Here is a 17,030-nt window from a genome sequence, read left to right as displayed (position 1 = left end):
GTTTTCTCGCAGCCCGACTTAGCCTTCGATCTTTTTTTTTCATCGACCATCTCGTCCTAGCATTCAAATAATGACAACTGAAGCATGTCTCTAGAAATATAACCTTTCTTGAGAGCGGCCGCAGAAGGAAGAGCGCTAGCTTTCGTGCAGTAGCAATCAAACAGGAATAAAAACGTTAGGCGAAAATGCAGTGTGGACATTTTTTTTTTCGTGAAACCAAGGTGTGCACGTGCAAAGCCGCCCGAAAAGAAGGGTGGCCAGCATGCCAATAACAAGCTCCTCTTTTCAGCATCAGAGCTTAAGAGTCGACGAATCTTTAGTCCGAAAGTAATAATCCGGAAGGTCAGAGCAAAGCAAAATCGTCTAACGATTGTGCCGTCGCTCAGATTGGCTACGCTGTTTTGTGAGGTCGCAACCACGTGGCCTCACCCCGGTAACTCAAAATGAGTTCGATTTACCGGCTCCAAAACTAAAAAAGGGAGTTATTGAGCCTCTGACCGACAACGACATCTGGTAGGGTTTAAACTGTAAAGACATCGCAGCGGTTCTAATATCTCGAGTTCGAACTTGGTCACTCAAGTCCTGTACCAGACTGCCTTAACCACTGAAGCACCGCAAAGGGTGCTTTCGCTTGTAAATCCAAGATTACGTAGTGTTAAACCTCTGCCATTTTGCTCGGCAGCTCCCTGATGGCTTTAAAGGTAAGTTTAAACCGGCTATAGGGTGCAAGACTTGTCAACTCCCTCCATCATCCTCATTAACAACCAGTGGCCTCCGCGACCAAGCAGGCCTTTGCAGCAGACCTTACCTCGGAGCCTGTGTTTAAACCTTTGCCATGTGACGTGGGAGCTCTGAGGTGGCATAACATATACAGCTGAAACACCAGCGCACCATGTGCATAGCAGCAAAAAGATTGTAAAACCGCAATTTCCCACGATATAATTCTTCATCGAGTTATCATCTTTCCTCATATTGTCATGTAGTGGTGACAACGCCATTGCTAACAAATGAGGAGGCTTGAACTTTGCTTATTGGGCTGACTTGCGCCCGCCAAAGAATTAAGCCATCGGTACGGCGATAGGAACAATTGTGCTCGGTGGTCGTTGAACGAAGAATGCCCGTCGCACGCGCCAACGATCAATTTAAAGGCGACGAAGAAACATCCAAATAAAGCCGCAGACCATGACTAGCACAACCTGAAACATTGTAGAAACACACACGAGTGGCAGGAATCTTGTGCATCTCGACGCATCCTGCGCGACAACGAAAATGATAGCAGCTGGCGACAACGAGCATGACCAAACAAAGAATGCAAAATCGATCCATGCAATAAAATCACAGTGATAAGGCCGGCTCTCGAAAAACAACAAAGATATGAGTCGTTTGCGGCGTTACTCCCCCCTTAAAAAGGCATCGCCTCGGTACGTATACAAAATAAACACAGAAAGGTAAACAAAATACTTGAAATTAAGATAACTTAAGCGCGCGTAATAAGCTTTCAGGCGCACAACATGGCCGATTTCTGGGCGCCCCAGGCGTCGTTGGGATGAAGTCGTGCCATCAGGTATGACATCGAGATCAAGCTGCCTGATGCGTCGAAGGACTTTATGATCCGAAGTACCGCCGCAAACCCGCATCGGCGTCCAAACCCACACTTGGTCTCCTGGCTTGCATCTGCGTCGCGTCAGCGCAAGTTGTATCATCGGGTGTCAATGCGTTGCTGATCTTTAATGAGCAACCGTGCGAGTCTTCGGGTTTCCTCTGCAAGCTGCAGGTAGGCGGCGACGTCGAGGTTGTCTTCTGTCACGTGCGGCAGTATCACGTCAAGCGTTGTCGTGGGCTTCCTGCCGTAAACTAGCTTGAACGTGGTCGCTCTGGTTGTCTCCTGGATGGTCACATTATACACAAAGATCCCGTACTGCAAGATGGCGTCCCGGGTCTTGTATTCGGCGTCGACGTGCAGGTTTAGCCAAAAGTTCCCAGGCCGCATGGTCTTCTTAAGACCAGTATATTGAGACAGCTACGACAGCCCCAAGTCTCAAAGTATCTGTGCAGGGTTCAAGGTGCATTATTCTAACCTCTGACATTATTGGTTGTTTTAATGGGATATCAAATGCCAGAATATGCTGACCAGGAACAGAACCTGTGACCTGGGAACTTTTGACAACCCCTGTACATAGCGAGCATGTCCGCTATCGTTTTATTCAGACGTTCCATGGGTCCGTTCGTCTGCGCGTTGTAGGCGGGCGTCCTCCAGTGGCTTGTCTGGCTGCACTTCAAGATGGCTTGAGTTAGCTCCGCCACAAATGCTGTTCTCCTGCCCGTTATACCTAGTGGCACGGGCAGAGGCATATTGTTTTATTTTTTTTTTGTACCCTCACCATATTATATGTCCTGATAGGGTGCCGTATCGCAGGAGAAAGCGCTCGAGGAAAAACTTGGCTACCTCTACCGTACCCTTAGAAAGTGGTTTTTCTTCAGTGTAGCGGGTAAGGTAATCGGTGGCCACGATGACCACCTTGTTACTTGTAGATGAAATTGGAAAGCAGCCGAGTTTGTCCATTCCAATTTGCTGAAACGGCTTGGTCGGGGGTGGCAAGATATTTCGTAACTCAGCAGGTCTCTTTAGAGGGATCTTGAGTCGCAGACACTCACGGCGCATTTTCCCGTTATGTGAAATGTCGGCTGGTAACCGCGGCTAATAATACTTGGACTCAATGCAGCCTCTGTAACATTCCGAGGTGTCCTGCTCTCAGCTCATCGCGGAAAGCGTGCAAAATTTCCTTTCCTACTTCATTCGGCACGACCAAGAGATATGTGGTCTTGTTGGTTGCGAAGTTCTTCCCTAAGACGTCGTTGCGCAACGCGAAGGACGGCAACTGATGTCTGAACCCAGTGGGAGGAAAGGCGTTCTTGCCTTCTATGTAACCCGCTAGGTCCCTGAACTCAGGGACCGAGCGCTGCTGCTGCGCAAACTGCTGGTGCTTACCGGTCCTGAGAAGGCATCGCCGTCATCGTCCTTCGGTGCCGCATCAAAAGGGGCCCGTGGCAAGCAGTCAGCGTCAGTACGCTTCCGGCCAAACTGATAGATCACCGTGACGTCAATGTCTTGGAGGCGCAAGCACGACAACCGGAGGGAATGGTCCTTCAAGTTGTCGATCCAGCAGAGCGCGTGGGGATCGCTTACCACCTTGAGTGGTCGACCATATAAGCACGGCCGAAACTTTGAAGTGGTCCAGATGATCGCAAGGCTATCCTTCTCGGTCGTTGAGTAACTGGCTTCGGCTTTTGAGAGGGACCTGCTAGCGCACGCGATACCTTTCTCCTGTCCGGCGGGGTCTAGGCCCACAGTGCTTGCGTCGGTGTGAATTTCGGTCTCGCCATTTTCATCAACGTGGGCCAGTATAAGGGGGACAACAGGCGGTGCTTAAGTTTTTCGAAAGCTTCTGCTTGCGCCGCATCCCAAGTAAAAGGTATGTCAGTCTTCGGAAGCTGCGCTAATGGTTCGGCGATGCGCGAAAAGTTCTTGACAAATCATAGATAGTAAGCGCATAGCCCAATGAATCTGCGCACAGCTTTCCTGTCGGCGGGCGGTGGAACCTGTGCGATAGCAGCGACTTTCTCTGGGTCTGGCGAACACCATCCTTGCTGACATTTCTTTGGTTTCAACATTAGCTATGACGACTTTATTGCGTCGAGGCCTGTCCGACGCCTTTTCAGGTGGTCTTAAAAGTTCAAAGAGAAGACAACACCGTCTAAATACACCAGACAAATCTGCCTACTTAAAGCCACCCAGTACAGTATCCATTACTCGCTGGAACGTCGCGGGTGCAGAGCAGAGGCTGAATGACCTTACCTTGAACTCGAAGAGGCCGTCTGGCATGATGAACGAGGTCTTTTCGCGGTCTTTTGCGGCGACTTCAGTTTGTCAGTATGCGCCATTTAGGTCAATCGACGAAATTTACTTAGCATTGCAAAGCGTATGCATTGTGTCGTCGATGCGGGGGAGTGGATATATATTCTTCTTCGTTAGCTACACAAGAGGCGGTAAGCAGCGCAGAAACAAAGTGCTTCTTTCTTTTTAACTAGACCAACTGGCGCTGCCCAGGACTCTTCGATGACTGGATGACGTCATCGCGAAGCATTTAATTAAAACTTTATAGCGGATGGCTGGAGTTCCCACGATGATACGCGATAACGGCTTTGAAAAAGCGGTCTGGCGTATTTCTCTCTGATAATTCGGTGCTTATCCAACGGAGTCTGTCGCACTTTCGACGATGACGAAGAGAACTCGCTGTAGCTTTCAAATAGACAGAATCTCGTTTTGTGTCTCCCGGGTCAGTGCTGGCATGATGTCGAACTTGTGCTGATCTCATCGGGTGGATGAATCGTCTGCGTGCTGGGAGGAGAGGGCGAATACTTTTCATGTGTGTGATAGCTCGTCGAGGAAAGCCATCGCCGTCCCCTTGTTAAAATGCAGGTATTCTTCAGTGAAGTTTGTCACCAGCACCTGAGCTTATCCTCCTCGAATATGGGTAATACTTCTTGTGATGCCGAGCCCTTGTTCTAATAGCAACTGCGTGTTTAATTCGACGGCACCTTCAGCGGTTTCGATGTCATTGTTGCCCACTCAGGCTACGACACTTGATCGGGATGGCACGGCTAAGACTCCATCGAGGACGTTTAGAGCGATGTAATGTAGCGATATCTCCGCAACAGGGTTTGGCGTTGTCTGTCGAGAGCTTCGTGAGCTTTGAGTGAAGGTAGTCTCCTGACATTCGCTGAGAATATTTCATACCCAGAATGTCTCTCCGGCTGTTCTGTAGGACCACGAAGATCGTAGGATAAGTACGCCCATTCACTGTAATTCCACTGTAATTCTTGCAGTGCATTATCTGGACGGAATAAGTAGGTTACCACCAGCTGTGCGGAATAACGGGCCATCCCAAGCGGTCGTTACTTTCTTGCGCATGGCCGCGAACTCTCCAATGATGATAGAATAGTCGGCGGCTCCGGTGTCCACTAAGGCGGTAACCGTGTGACCATCGACAGAAACTTCAAGGTCGCTTATTCGTGTCCTCGTATTGCATGTTGGCTTCGGTGTTCGATCACGGCTTCGTCGTGAGGCGAGGTCGTAGTTGGGGTACGCCGTTGTGATGTCGCTGGGCTGCGGTGTCACCTTGAGGTCTGGGCGAACGTCTTCACGGACATCTTCATAATGAGTGTCAGCATAAAAACAGCGTCGTCGTCATTCGCCGTTGGCCACGGATGATCTTCGTTAGTTCGCCGTATGGTAACCTCACCTCCAAAGGTTCTTTAGTTTTCCCTGCATGGGCTAGGGCACCTCCCTCGCACATAGCTCGGACCCGGCGACGCAAAGCGGGATATGAACGCCGATGGGGAGCACGACATTCGACTTGGCAGCATGCTCTCCCCTCAGGACGCCGTTGAGTCCCTGTGGCCGCTCGCCAGGACAAGGTCGTAGTGGTTTGATAGCGAAACCACGCAGGCCAATTCGCCTGTACGGACAGCGAAGGAGGATGTGTCCCGCCTCACTGCAATGGAAACAGAATGGTCGGTTGTTAGACGTCCTGCAGGTGTCGCATTTCCTGAGGCTTGGAGGTCGTTGGTAGGCTTGGTGGGCGGGGGCCAAGGGGGGCATTTTGGAACAGGATGGTAAAAGCAAGGGCTTGAAAGGTCACGTCGTGGCGCAGGACGACGTAATGGTACTATTTTATGTCTGTTCCTTCTTGCGTTTGAGCTGCCGGAGCCGCCGCCTGTGTAGCGCAAAATGCTAGCTGAACACCAGGCAACACAAAACATGGGCCCAGTGATGGTACTACGTCGGTAACGACCGGTCGTACACTGGCCTGGGCATTTCCAACACCGTACGAACACTGGGCTGAATATCTGTGCTGCCTGGGCTATATATATATATATATATGCGCAATTTTGTAAACCTTTCAGCAATATTTCAATAAAGTGACATCCCGGTGAGTTTTGTTGTTTCTTTCTTTAGCGAAAACCGCACAGCAACTTCACTTTATTGAAATCTTTTCCCGTGTTTAAAGAGCCCAACAGCTGAACCAGAGGACTTCGGATCGAATACTGGCCGTGGCGGCTGTTTTTCGATGGTGGCAAAATAATTCCTCGCGGATGATGTCCGTGAGCGATCCAACCTGCGCCTGCTATTGCCACGGCAGGAATCGGCGCAATTATTCACATACTACTTTACGGATGCACGTCGGTTATCTCCGCTTGTAGGTTTTGTGTCATAGTGGCTTACAGAGCGTTTCAGGAGGCCAGTTGTAGATTCCCGACCCAACTTCTAAGGTATTTTCGATATTCGCTGCTTCCTGACAGAGGTCCGCAACAATCTTTGGCGGCTGGCGAAGAAGACTTGCAAACATCTGATCTTACACGGCGCACCAACAGGTTTACCTTGGTCTCCTGTGTCATGCCGGGATCGGCGAAGCGGAAGAGACACTTCATCTCCTCAACACAAGACAGGAGAAGCTAATTTAGGAGCTAGGTTCGTGTTTGGAAGAGGGCCTGGGCTCTTTCTTTTAGGACATAATTTGGAATATAAGGTCAAAAACTTCACATTGAACGTGTTCCCAATCCTTCAAGGAAGTCTCGTGATTTTCGAACTAGACTCGGGCAGGTCCTTCAAGACCAAAGTAGACTTGCCTGAGTTTCGCAGTGTAGTTGTAGCCATTGGCCTCTGCCACTCGGTCGAAAAGGTTCATCCAGTGTTCCGCATCTTCACTGGACAGTCCTTGAAAAATGAGGTGCTCCCGGGTCTGTAGACGTGGTGATTGCCACTGTTGACGCTTTCCTGGCTCGAACAGGGATCAACAAGAGACCGTGTTCGGGCTGGAGCCATTGAAGTCAGCGGCTGCTTCGGCGACCTGTTGACTGGTGACAGGAACAGGGCTGCGGTCTTGGCTTGAAGGGGTAAACCGAGAGTCGAAGGGCAGCACCTTTACCATGTGTCACGTAGTGGTGAAAATGCCGTTGGTAACAAATGAGGAGGCTTGAACCTCACTTGAGTAAACTCTTTATTGGGCTGAACTGCGCCCGCAAAATAACTAAGCAATCAATTGGCGGCGGCAATAGCAGCAATCGTGCTCGCCGGTCGTCGAACAAAGAATGCCTGTCGCACGCGCCAATGCTCAATTTAAAGGCGGTGAAGAAACACCCCGACCGTGACTAGCACAATCTGAAACATTGCAGAAAAACACGCTAGTTGCCGCATTCTTCTAGCTACATCTTGACGCATCCTGAGCGGCAAAGAAAACGATAAGGCAGCATCTCGCGACAACGAGCATAAACGATAAAAGAATACAGAATCGATTCGTGCGCTAGAATCACATTGATAAGGCCGCATGCCGGTGGCTATCGAAAAACAACACATATTAATCGCTCGCGGCAATACATATCACGCTTTCAATGCTGATAAAAAGACACACGTAACGTATACGTCGGTAGAAAATTTTGATTGTTTCCTGAACCTCTCTACTTAAGAGATGTTCTTGACCCTGCAGTGAACAATAAAAATTCTCAGTAAATTAATCGAAAGTTAAGTAATGCTCCGGGGTGCCACAATAGTGCAAACAACACATCTCGGTGCCATCTACCTACGCGCAACTTTTTTAATCGTGGATTTAAGGTACGTAAAAGATCAGTTCACTTCAGTCCTTCAGTCGTGTCCGACTCTTCGTGACCCTGTGGACCATATCACGCCACACTTTCCGGTCTCTCACTACCTTACTAACATCACATAACCTCATCTGCACCGCCTCCAGGATGCCATATAACCACCGGAATCACTGCCTACCCCTTCTCCAGTGACCCTCAACCTTTCCCAACATCAAATCTTTCTTCAACTCCTCTCGTCTCATCTGATGACCAAAGTAGCTCAGCTTTACCTTAAAATTGGACCCTCCAATGAGCAGTCAGGGTTTATGGTCGACAGTATTGACTGATTTGATCTTCTGGCCGCCCAAGGAACTCTCAAGAGTCTCCTCCAGCACCACAATTCAAACGCGTCAATTCTTCGGCGGTCAGCCTTCTTCACAGTCGAACTCTCGCATCCATATACCACAACTGGAAAGACCATAGCACGAGTTATACGGATCTTGGTTGGCAGTGTAATGTCTCTACTCTTTACTAGGCGGTCAAGGCTAGCCAGCCATGGCTCGCTTTCCCAGAACCAGGTGCCTCCTAATTTCATGGCTGCAGTCTCCTTCCGGGGTAATCTTGGAGCGCAAGAAGAGAAAAATCTGTCACAGCTTCCACTTCTTGTCCCTTGATGCTCCAGGACTTGATAGAGCAAGACGCCATGATCTTTGTCTTTTCAATGTTCCGTTTAAGCCCAAACTTCTCACTCTCTTGTTCTACGCGCATCAGAAGTCTCTTGAGTTCCACTTCACTTTATGCCATTGAAGTGGTGTCATCCGTATATCTAAGGTTCTTGATACGTTTTCCAGCAATCTTCACTCCAGCTGAAGACTTGTCCCGACTGCCCTTCCTCATGATGCACTCAGCATATAAGTCAAATAGGCAGAGCGACAGTATGCACCGTTCTCTCACTCCTTTCTCAATCGGAAACCAATCAGTAAGACCATGCCCAGTTTTGACTGTGGCCTCTTGCCCTTCATACAGGTTTCTGAGGAGACAGATGAGGTGAATTGGAACTCCTATCTCTTGGAGAGCTTGCCACAATCTGCTGTGATCTAAGCAGTCAACCTCTTTCGCATAATCAATAAAGCAGAAGTAGATGGGTTTCTGGAACTCTCTTGCTTTTTCCATGATCCAGCGAAGGTTGGCAATTTGGTCTCTAGTTCCTCTGCCCTTGCGAAACCCAGCTTGCACGTCTGGAAGCTCCCGATCCACATACTGCTGCAGCCTACCTTGGAGGATTTTCAACATCACCTTGCTAGCATGCGAAATAAGCGCGATCGTGCGGTAGTTGGAACAATCTTTGCTACTGCCTTTTTTTGGAATGGGGATGTAAACTGATCTCCTCCAATCCTGAGGCCACTGCAGTGTTGTCCACATTTGCTGGCGTAAAAGATACCTGTAGAAATAAAGTCCCTTAACTGTGCTCGTAGCTGGAAACAGCACAAAGGCCGCTGGCATATCTGCCAATTCTGGACTCAAGATAGATACAGGCAAGGATGTGTTACTTAGCCTTCCACTTGGTAATGTGCTCTACGCTTCCTCATCTGTGCTGCCTTCACCTCCGTATCGTAAAGAAGGAAATGCCATAGCACTCTCATGACTGACGGGGATAAATTCCGCACCTTCTGTGACCAAACAATACCATGCATCAGCTATCGAACATCAAGACGAGTGGATTAAAGAGTATGCTACCTGCCACACTCAAGAGATCCGATAACAAAAGAAACTAACCAACACCAAAAAGAAACAACTTCTTTCCTGTCACAGGCCATAAATTCATCCAATCACATTGGAAGAGAGACATGACCACGCCCTGAAAGTGAAAATTGTGCAGCTTCACCTGTGTTGCGATCTACCGGCGAAAGGCTGGCAGCTACGCGATGAAAACCAGGCAGATACGCAGAGCGAAAAGACGACGTTTTATTTCCGGCTCGGAAATATATTGAGAAGGAAAGAAAGGAGGGGAAGAAGGAAAGAGAGATTATATACGCATGCGCTGGTTATCTGCAGCATTGTTATCAGCAGCATTTACTTCCCCTAAAAGCCATAGCGCTCCACTGGCTTTCTAGTTCTTGTGGACCGGCTTAGCTCAGGAACAGGCCTTCGGGAAGGTCGTGAGCCTCGTCTGTCGGGGCCCCTAAGGTCGCAGGAGGCGATTCTGCAGGACTTGATACTTCTCTGCTTCCGTCGGTGTCTGATGAGCGTTTCCGGATCTGGTCGACATGACGTCGAACGACTCCGTCCTTAGTAGCCACAGTGACTAGACGGGCACCACTCGTCGATTTCACTTTGCCTGGTGTCCACTTTTCTCACAGATATCTAATTTTGTACGCAAACGATATCCCAGAAGAAGTTCGGACGGAGTAGAGCCTGAAGCTTGTGGCGAATTTCTGTAGTTACAAAGAATTCTCGCCAGAACAGTTGTCAACTCCACGCCCGGCATTTTCTTCAAGGCCTCCTTGACTGTTCTTACGGCCCGTTCCGCAAGACCATTGCTCTGGGGGTGATAAGGCGGGGTACGAATATGCTCGATTCCATTTTTCCGTAGGAATACTGCAAACTCTAACCCAGTAAAGGGTGTACCGTTGTCGGTAACTATGGTGCGGGGAAATCCAAACCTGCTAAACAAGGTTCTCATGCAATCGGCAGTGGCTTTAGCGGTTGCTTGAGATACTGGAATGGCTTCTATCCAATTGCTGTGTGCATCGACAATTATCAATAACATTTTGTTTCCAATAGGCCCTGCATAGTCTGCATGAAGACGTGACCACCTCTCTCTTGAAATCGGCCAGCTGACAGGATTCCTAGGGGGCGTGGGCAAAGCCTGCACACAGCTTCGACAAATCGAGACCAATCTACAAATATCTTGATCTAAACCGGGCCACCAAAACTTAACCCTCGCCTTTGTCTTCATGGTTGACGCACCCTGATGAGACTCGTGTAGCATCGTCAACAGTTTCTCACGCGCCGCACTTGGTATCACCACACGATGGCCCCAGTACAACAGCCCCTTCTCCACAGACAACTCACGTCTCCTTTTCCGGAATTCCGCCACTTCCCTGCTGTCACCTTCTACGACGGAGGGCCATCCGTTAGTCACGTACCTGCATATCTCTTGCAAAAGCCCGTCAGCTGCTGTGAGCGCTTGAATCTCTTGGTGGGAAACCGCTGGTTGGTCCCATTCGTCGATTATAAGCACCATTTCCGACAGATCTTCTGTTTCCGCTTGCGGTTCCTGCAGCGATTGAGGCAAACGGCTTAGAGCGTCAGAAATTAGCATCTGTTTTCCAGGTTTACAAATGAGCTCGTACTTGTATGCCCCTAGCAAAAGCGCCCAGCGCTGAATTCGGGCGGCAGCCATGACAGAATTTGACGACCCTGTCGGAGTAGACCTAATAAGGGGCGGTGGTCCGTTACAAGCGTGAACTCCCGTCCCAACAGGTAATCGCGAAACCGTGTCACGCCAAACACCAGGGCTAAAGCCTCTCGCTCAATTTGGGGGTAGTTTCTCTCAGCTGAGGTGAGCGTCCGTGATCGGAAGCCAATTGGCCTGTCTTCACCATTTATTCGGTGGAAAAGGGCAGCATCGACACCGTAAGGTGACGCATCGCATTCCAGCATCAACTCCAGCTGCGGATTAAAGTACGTTAGCACTGGGGCTGAACACAAATCATCTTTGGCCTTCTTAAATGCCGCGTCTTCTTTTTCGTGCCAAACCCATTTTGCACCTTTTTCAAGAAGGCTGTACAGGGGTGCAAGCATAGTGGAAAGGTTTGGCAAAAACTTGTTATAAAATGTAACCACTCCCACAAAGGATCGCAACTCGGTGACATTTTGCGGTAAAGGGGCTAGCCTGATTGCATCCACGTGCTTCTCGAGGGGGTGTAGCCCTTCAACATCAATACGATGACCAAGATACGTCACCGATTGTTCGCCAAACTTGCACTTGTCATAACGAAGTTTGATACCCTTCTCGCGGAAACGCTGTAGCACCGCTTGCAGATTTGCGTTATCAGCATCGCGGCTCTCGGCTACCAGGACATCGTCTAGATAAGCCTGAGTCCCTTTTAGTCCTTGCAGCACCAATACAATCTTTCGTTGGAATATCGCTGGCACTGATGCGATGCCAAACAGTAACCTGTTGTAGCAAAAGAACCCCTTGTGTGTGTTTATCACTGCTAATTTCCGCGAGTCTTCATCTAGCTCAACCTGATTGTAAGCATCGGGAAGGTCTAAAGTACTGAATTTTTTTCCTCCACATAGATGTTCAAAAATGTCGTCTATGACAGGCAAGGGATACTGCTCAACCTCGCACATAGGGTTTAGTGTAATCTTAAAGTCCCCGCAAATGCGCACTGTTCCGTCCTTCTTCAAGACTGGCACGATGTGCGTTGCCCATTCAGAATGAGGAACTGGTGATATTATGCCAGCCGAGACTAATCTGTCAAGCTCTTTAGACACTTTATCACGAAGTGCAAAAGGAATTTTCCTTGCCTTAAAGAACTTGGGGTTTGCTCCGGCCTTGATGTGCAGTCGGGCTGGCGGACCTTTCATGAGACCAGCGCCTTCAGTGAACAGGTCGCAGTTTTGCTGGAGCAGCACCGGCACGTCCTCCCTGGCTTGCTTTGATACGGAAGGCTTCGAATACATGGTCAGCACCTGAATGCGTTCGTCTGTCAATTTTTTCAGCAGGTCCCGACCGCAAAGACTGGGGCCATTGCAGTCTAAAACCGTCAGACTGCAACCTGCCCTAACACTAACTCACCAGCAATTAAGGTAAGTATGCAATAGCATTCAAGCACAGTTAGGTATTCCCTGCACTATGAACTTAACTGCAATACGTTCATATTGGGAAAAACGCAGCTCAAAGGAACGACGGACACGGGATCAAGATGCGCACCGATAAACGCTGACTCGCAACTATAGACCGTTTTACCGAGAGCAAGCAGCAAAGGAGGAAAATACTCTCTAACCAGATTCCTTGCGCAGGCCCATTGTTGCTAGTATCGAGTGGGCTGTGCATTCGCATGCTTCAGGCATAGCAGAGCGGCCTTGCACCTTGGTATATTCTCATTTAAGAGACTTAAATACCTTTATTAGCGCCCCTTTTAGTAGTAATGTCATCGGGAAAATAATGCGTAATCATGGACTGCACGAACAATCAAAGAAATGGCAAGATGTTTGCCGAGAGCGTATGCGGAAAGCACGCAACGACAGTCCAAGTGCGGCTGGGATATGTTTCTGTTTCACCGATTCCAGTCCACCCTGATTTAATTTGCCAATGAACGCTTTGTGTAAGCCAGACAGACTTAATACCAATGACTGACTCACGAATATGATTCCCATTTTACTTCATCCGCTGTAGTAAACACGCACGCCGGGCAGGCCATGCGTGCGTGCGGGCGCGGCCTCCCGCAAGCCAGCCGCGCCACTGATCCGTTGGATCTCTTCACTTATTGTTCTTCACTAAAACAATAAGCCGAGAGCAAAAAAAAGCTTTCTTGTGAATCTCTGACCCATATCATGTTGTTAATAATTGCAATACAAACAAGGTTCTGAACAGTCAGCTGCCGCTGGTACGGTATGCGGCTCATCTGCATGCTGGCTCCCCTGCTAAGGCGTCACCGAAATTTACATCTTTCTTTTACTGATACGATGGGATCGGCAGGAAGGCAGTTCCGCCAGAGACCATTTACTCTAGCGCTGAGCAATTACAAAGCGCCATCGTTCTGTACACCGCAGTCGGATATGCCTTCGATGCGAAACAATTTAGGCCTATCGACGACTAGGGAGTAGCGCTCGGCGAGAGTGCTGTCGTCCGCCGCTCCTGCGGGCGGCGCCGTTTTCGTAAGCCCTGCTGTATGTACTGTGAATTTGTCGTCTTCGTTTAGGGTGCAGCTGAGAACGCACGTTTCTCGAAGTTTTGCTCAACAATACATCGTGCAAATGATGTTGCTGCGCCGCCGGACGTACACCAATTGGTTGCATACAAACGCTGACTGAGGGTACTTTAGACGCTACTCCTTTTATGTGACTTTCTTAAACCACGGTTTAACTTGTTGAAGCAGAACAGCTCGATCGCATGCTTTTCGCACGCGGTCGCCGGCGCACCCCAGACACGCATGCATTCGCCAACCTCGGTACGCGATAGCAGCGGTTAGCGGTGTAACCGGGGGGAACGCTGCCCGTGCCTTTAATGCGAAATGAAAGCAGCGCAACATCGAATATAAACATGCACTGTCGAGAGGTAATACGCGACATGAAATGGGTCTCACTTTATGTTAAATCAATGCGGCGATGACTGGAAAAAATCTGTCGTAGTATCTTTATATTCCGCTTTCGGCAGCTGCCCGTACGATTCGCTGTGTTTGTGTGCACAGTGATCATTGATTTTATAAGATGCAATTGAAAATACATGTACCATTAAAGATACAGCAGATACATCCTCACAGTTAACTCTGACGAGTTCGGCCTGTGGAAGCGAAGCGCAGTCCTTCGCAGTCGCCCTGACCACTGTTGTTTCCAACAGCTGCTGTCAAACGGATGGTATACGGTTTGCTGGCGCGCTCAAACAAAACACAAAATAGCACCAAGGTGTCGGATAGCTTTCACGAGCACTGCGAAACAGCCCTTTTACACTACCCCATCGCAGCATCAACACGCACAGCACAGCCCAAGATGGCGTCAAGGAGACTTTTCCAGTTTGGTTCATACTGGGAGCCACCATCAAACTAAGATGGCTGCGCCCAGGCATCGAAACTAAAATGGTCTATACATCATTTCGGATAGCTGTTTACTTCCCCATTCCTGTATGCATGTTGCTCCTCTTCCATCGTTCCTTTGAGCTGTGTTTTACCTAGTATCAGTCGCTACCAACTATCCAAATGGACTGCCTTATACAGCGGTACATTCTGGACCCGGTCAAGTGCATAACTAGCCGATTTGGCAGCCTGGCAACGGTAATACACAAATACCCGGAAACCAACCCGCACCTCCAATGAAGCCTACAATCACTGTACCTGAGCTCTGATTCCCGAACATCCTTCCGACGTACGCGGGCCTGCAGATCCCAAACTTGATACCAAAAATATTTTAGAGGGCACTTTTGACCACTAAATTTCAAACGCCGCTGATGTCTGCTGTACTAACGCCTCCTAGACATTTCGGCCTGTCTGTTTGCTGTGTGGTAAGGCGCTCGAGGAACCGGCAAATGAAAGGAGCCGCACGGACGCCTTGATCAGACGCCCGGCGAGTTCAGCCAGTGCCTCGAGTTATACTTGCCTGTAGAGTTGGGGGTTTTGCCTCCCGTCAGACCCTCTCCATCTACTGCCACTCCCTTTCCCAGTGGGACGTAATTCTGGCTCCTTGCTACCCTACGGTGTCGTCGCAAGTGGCAGTACCCAACTCGTAACCTCAAGGCAGGCGACATCGTGATGCTGAGGGACAGACAGGTTCATCGCAGCGAGTGGCCCATTGGACTCATTGTGAACGCTGTCGAAAGTGTGGACGGCAACGTGCGAAAGGTCGAGATCAAGACGGCAACCTGGGGAGTGATAAAGACATTTCGCCGTCCTGTGACTGAAATGGTCCTGCTTATTCCGCGCGAGGACTGAAACACCATATAGTGGTATAACCAGACGGGGAGTCTTTGTGTTACATGAGTTTGAGTTGAATTTTTCCGCCGCGCACAACATTCATCTGGAATGGATGGATGGGAAAACATTTATTTCATCGGCTTTAAGAGATTCAGTTTGATTGCTGGCCGCGCCAGATGGCCGCCAGTTGCGTCCTGTCGGCGATCTCTTCGGCCCACTCAGTGACCCGAGCCTGGATGGCCGGGTCCGAGCAGCGCAGCACGGCCTCCCACTCCTCCAGAGATGGAGCTGGCAGCAAATCAGCGAGTGGCGGATAGGCCGCGCACCCCCATGTAATGTGGTCTAAAGTAGCGTCGACGCCACACTCTGCATTCAGGCTCAACCTGCTCTTTGAATATATATGAATAAACTTTGGGGCAGGGGGAGGAGCGGGTTTGTAGCTGGCACCAGAGTATCTCCTGGGCCTTGCTTAATGAGTTGTGTGGTGGAGGGAAGGTGAACCTTCCCAGGCTGAAATGGCGAGTTATATCATGGAACGAGAGCAAGCCCTCCCTCGCGTCCGAAGGAAACGAGGTGCTCACCGCCCGGCCGACGAAACCTCGGGCTTATCGTTCCCGGGATTGCCCGAGTGAGCCGGAACCCATACCAGTTCTATCGTCCTACCATGGACTGGGCGGTAGCTTTTAAGGATATTCCTGGCGGCAGCCGACAGACGGCCCCTCTCGAAATTCCGTACGGCTGTTTTGGAATCACTGACTATAACATCTGCTTCGGTAGAAGCGATAGCCAGCGCGATGGCTGCTTCCTCTGCAGCCTCGGAGGTTCTGGTGCGTACAGTAGCTGAAGCTAAGATTTTGGTAGGCGTGGACTCCACTGACTATAATATCTGCTTCGGTAGAAGCGATAGCCAGCGCGATGGCTGCTTCCTCTGCAGCCTCGGAGGTTCTGGTGCATACAGTAGCTGAAGCTAAGATTTTGGTAGGCGTGGACTCACGGGTCCCAGTCACCGCACAAATCGCGAAACCGCGGTCCGTTTCTTCATATTCGGCCGCATCTACGTAAGCAACCGAAAGGTTTCCTTTGTATTTGGCGTGTAGTGGCCGTGCGCGTGCTAGTCGCCTGCCTTCGCGGTGAATGGGGTGCATATTCTTAGGGAGGGGCTTGATAACAAGCTCCTTTCTGATTGCTGTGGGTATTTGCCTGGGATCATTCGCCATGGGCTCGGCATTGATGCCTAGCCTCAGCAAGACAAGCCTCCCGGCTTTGGTGCACGCCAGTCTGGAGTACTGCGCTATTAAATGCGCTTCCTTGAGTTCATCAAGTGTGTTGTGCATTCCAAGAGCTAAGAGCCTATCGGTTGAGGTGTTTCTCGATGGTCCTAGTGCTTTCTTGTAAGCTTGCCGGATAAGACATTCAACCTTTTGCTTTTCGTCTTGGTAAAGGTGCAGATAGGGCAGGGTGTAGACTAGCCTGGTGATGACAAAAGCCTGAACGAGTCGACAGGTGTCGCGTTCTTTCATGCCCCTCCTCTTGTTGGCTATTCGCTTGATTAGTCTGGCTGTTTGAGTGACTGTTGTGGTCAGTTTATTGAATGTTCCTAAATTTCTGTGGTTACTCTGAATGAACATGCCTAGGATTCTGAAGGTGTCTACTTGTCTGATTGGCAGTCCTTTGAGCTCTACCCTGATTGCAGGAGGCGGAGGTCTGTTATTTCGATTGGGGCCTTCTCGAACTACAAGGAGTTCGGAC

The sequence above is a fragment of the Amblyomma maculatum genome, chromosome 3, assembly GCF_055883805.1.
Source record: "Amblyomma maculatum isolate TAMU_Amacu chromosome 3, ASM5588380v1, whole genome shotgun sequence".
Lineage (NCBI taxonomy): Eukaryota > Metazoa > Arthropoda > Arachnida > Ixodida > Ixodidae > Amblyomma > Amblyomma maculatum.
Note: the sequence above shows the minus strand (reverse complement) of the source record.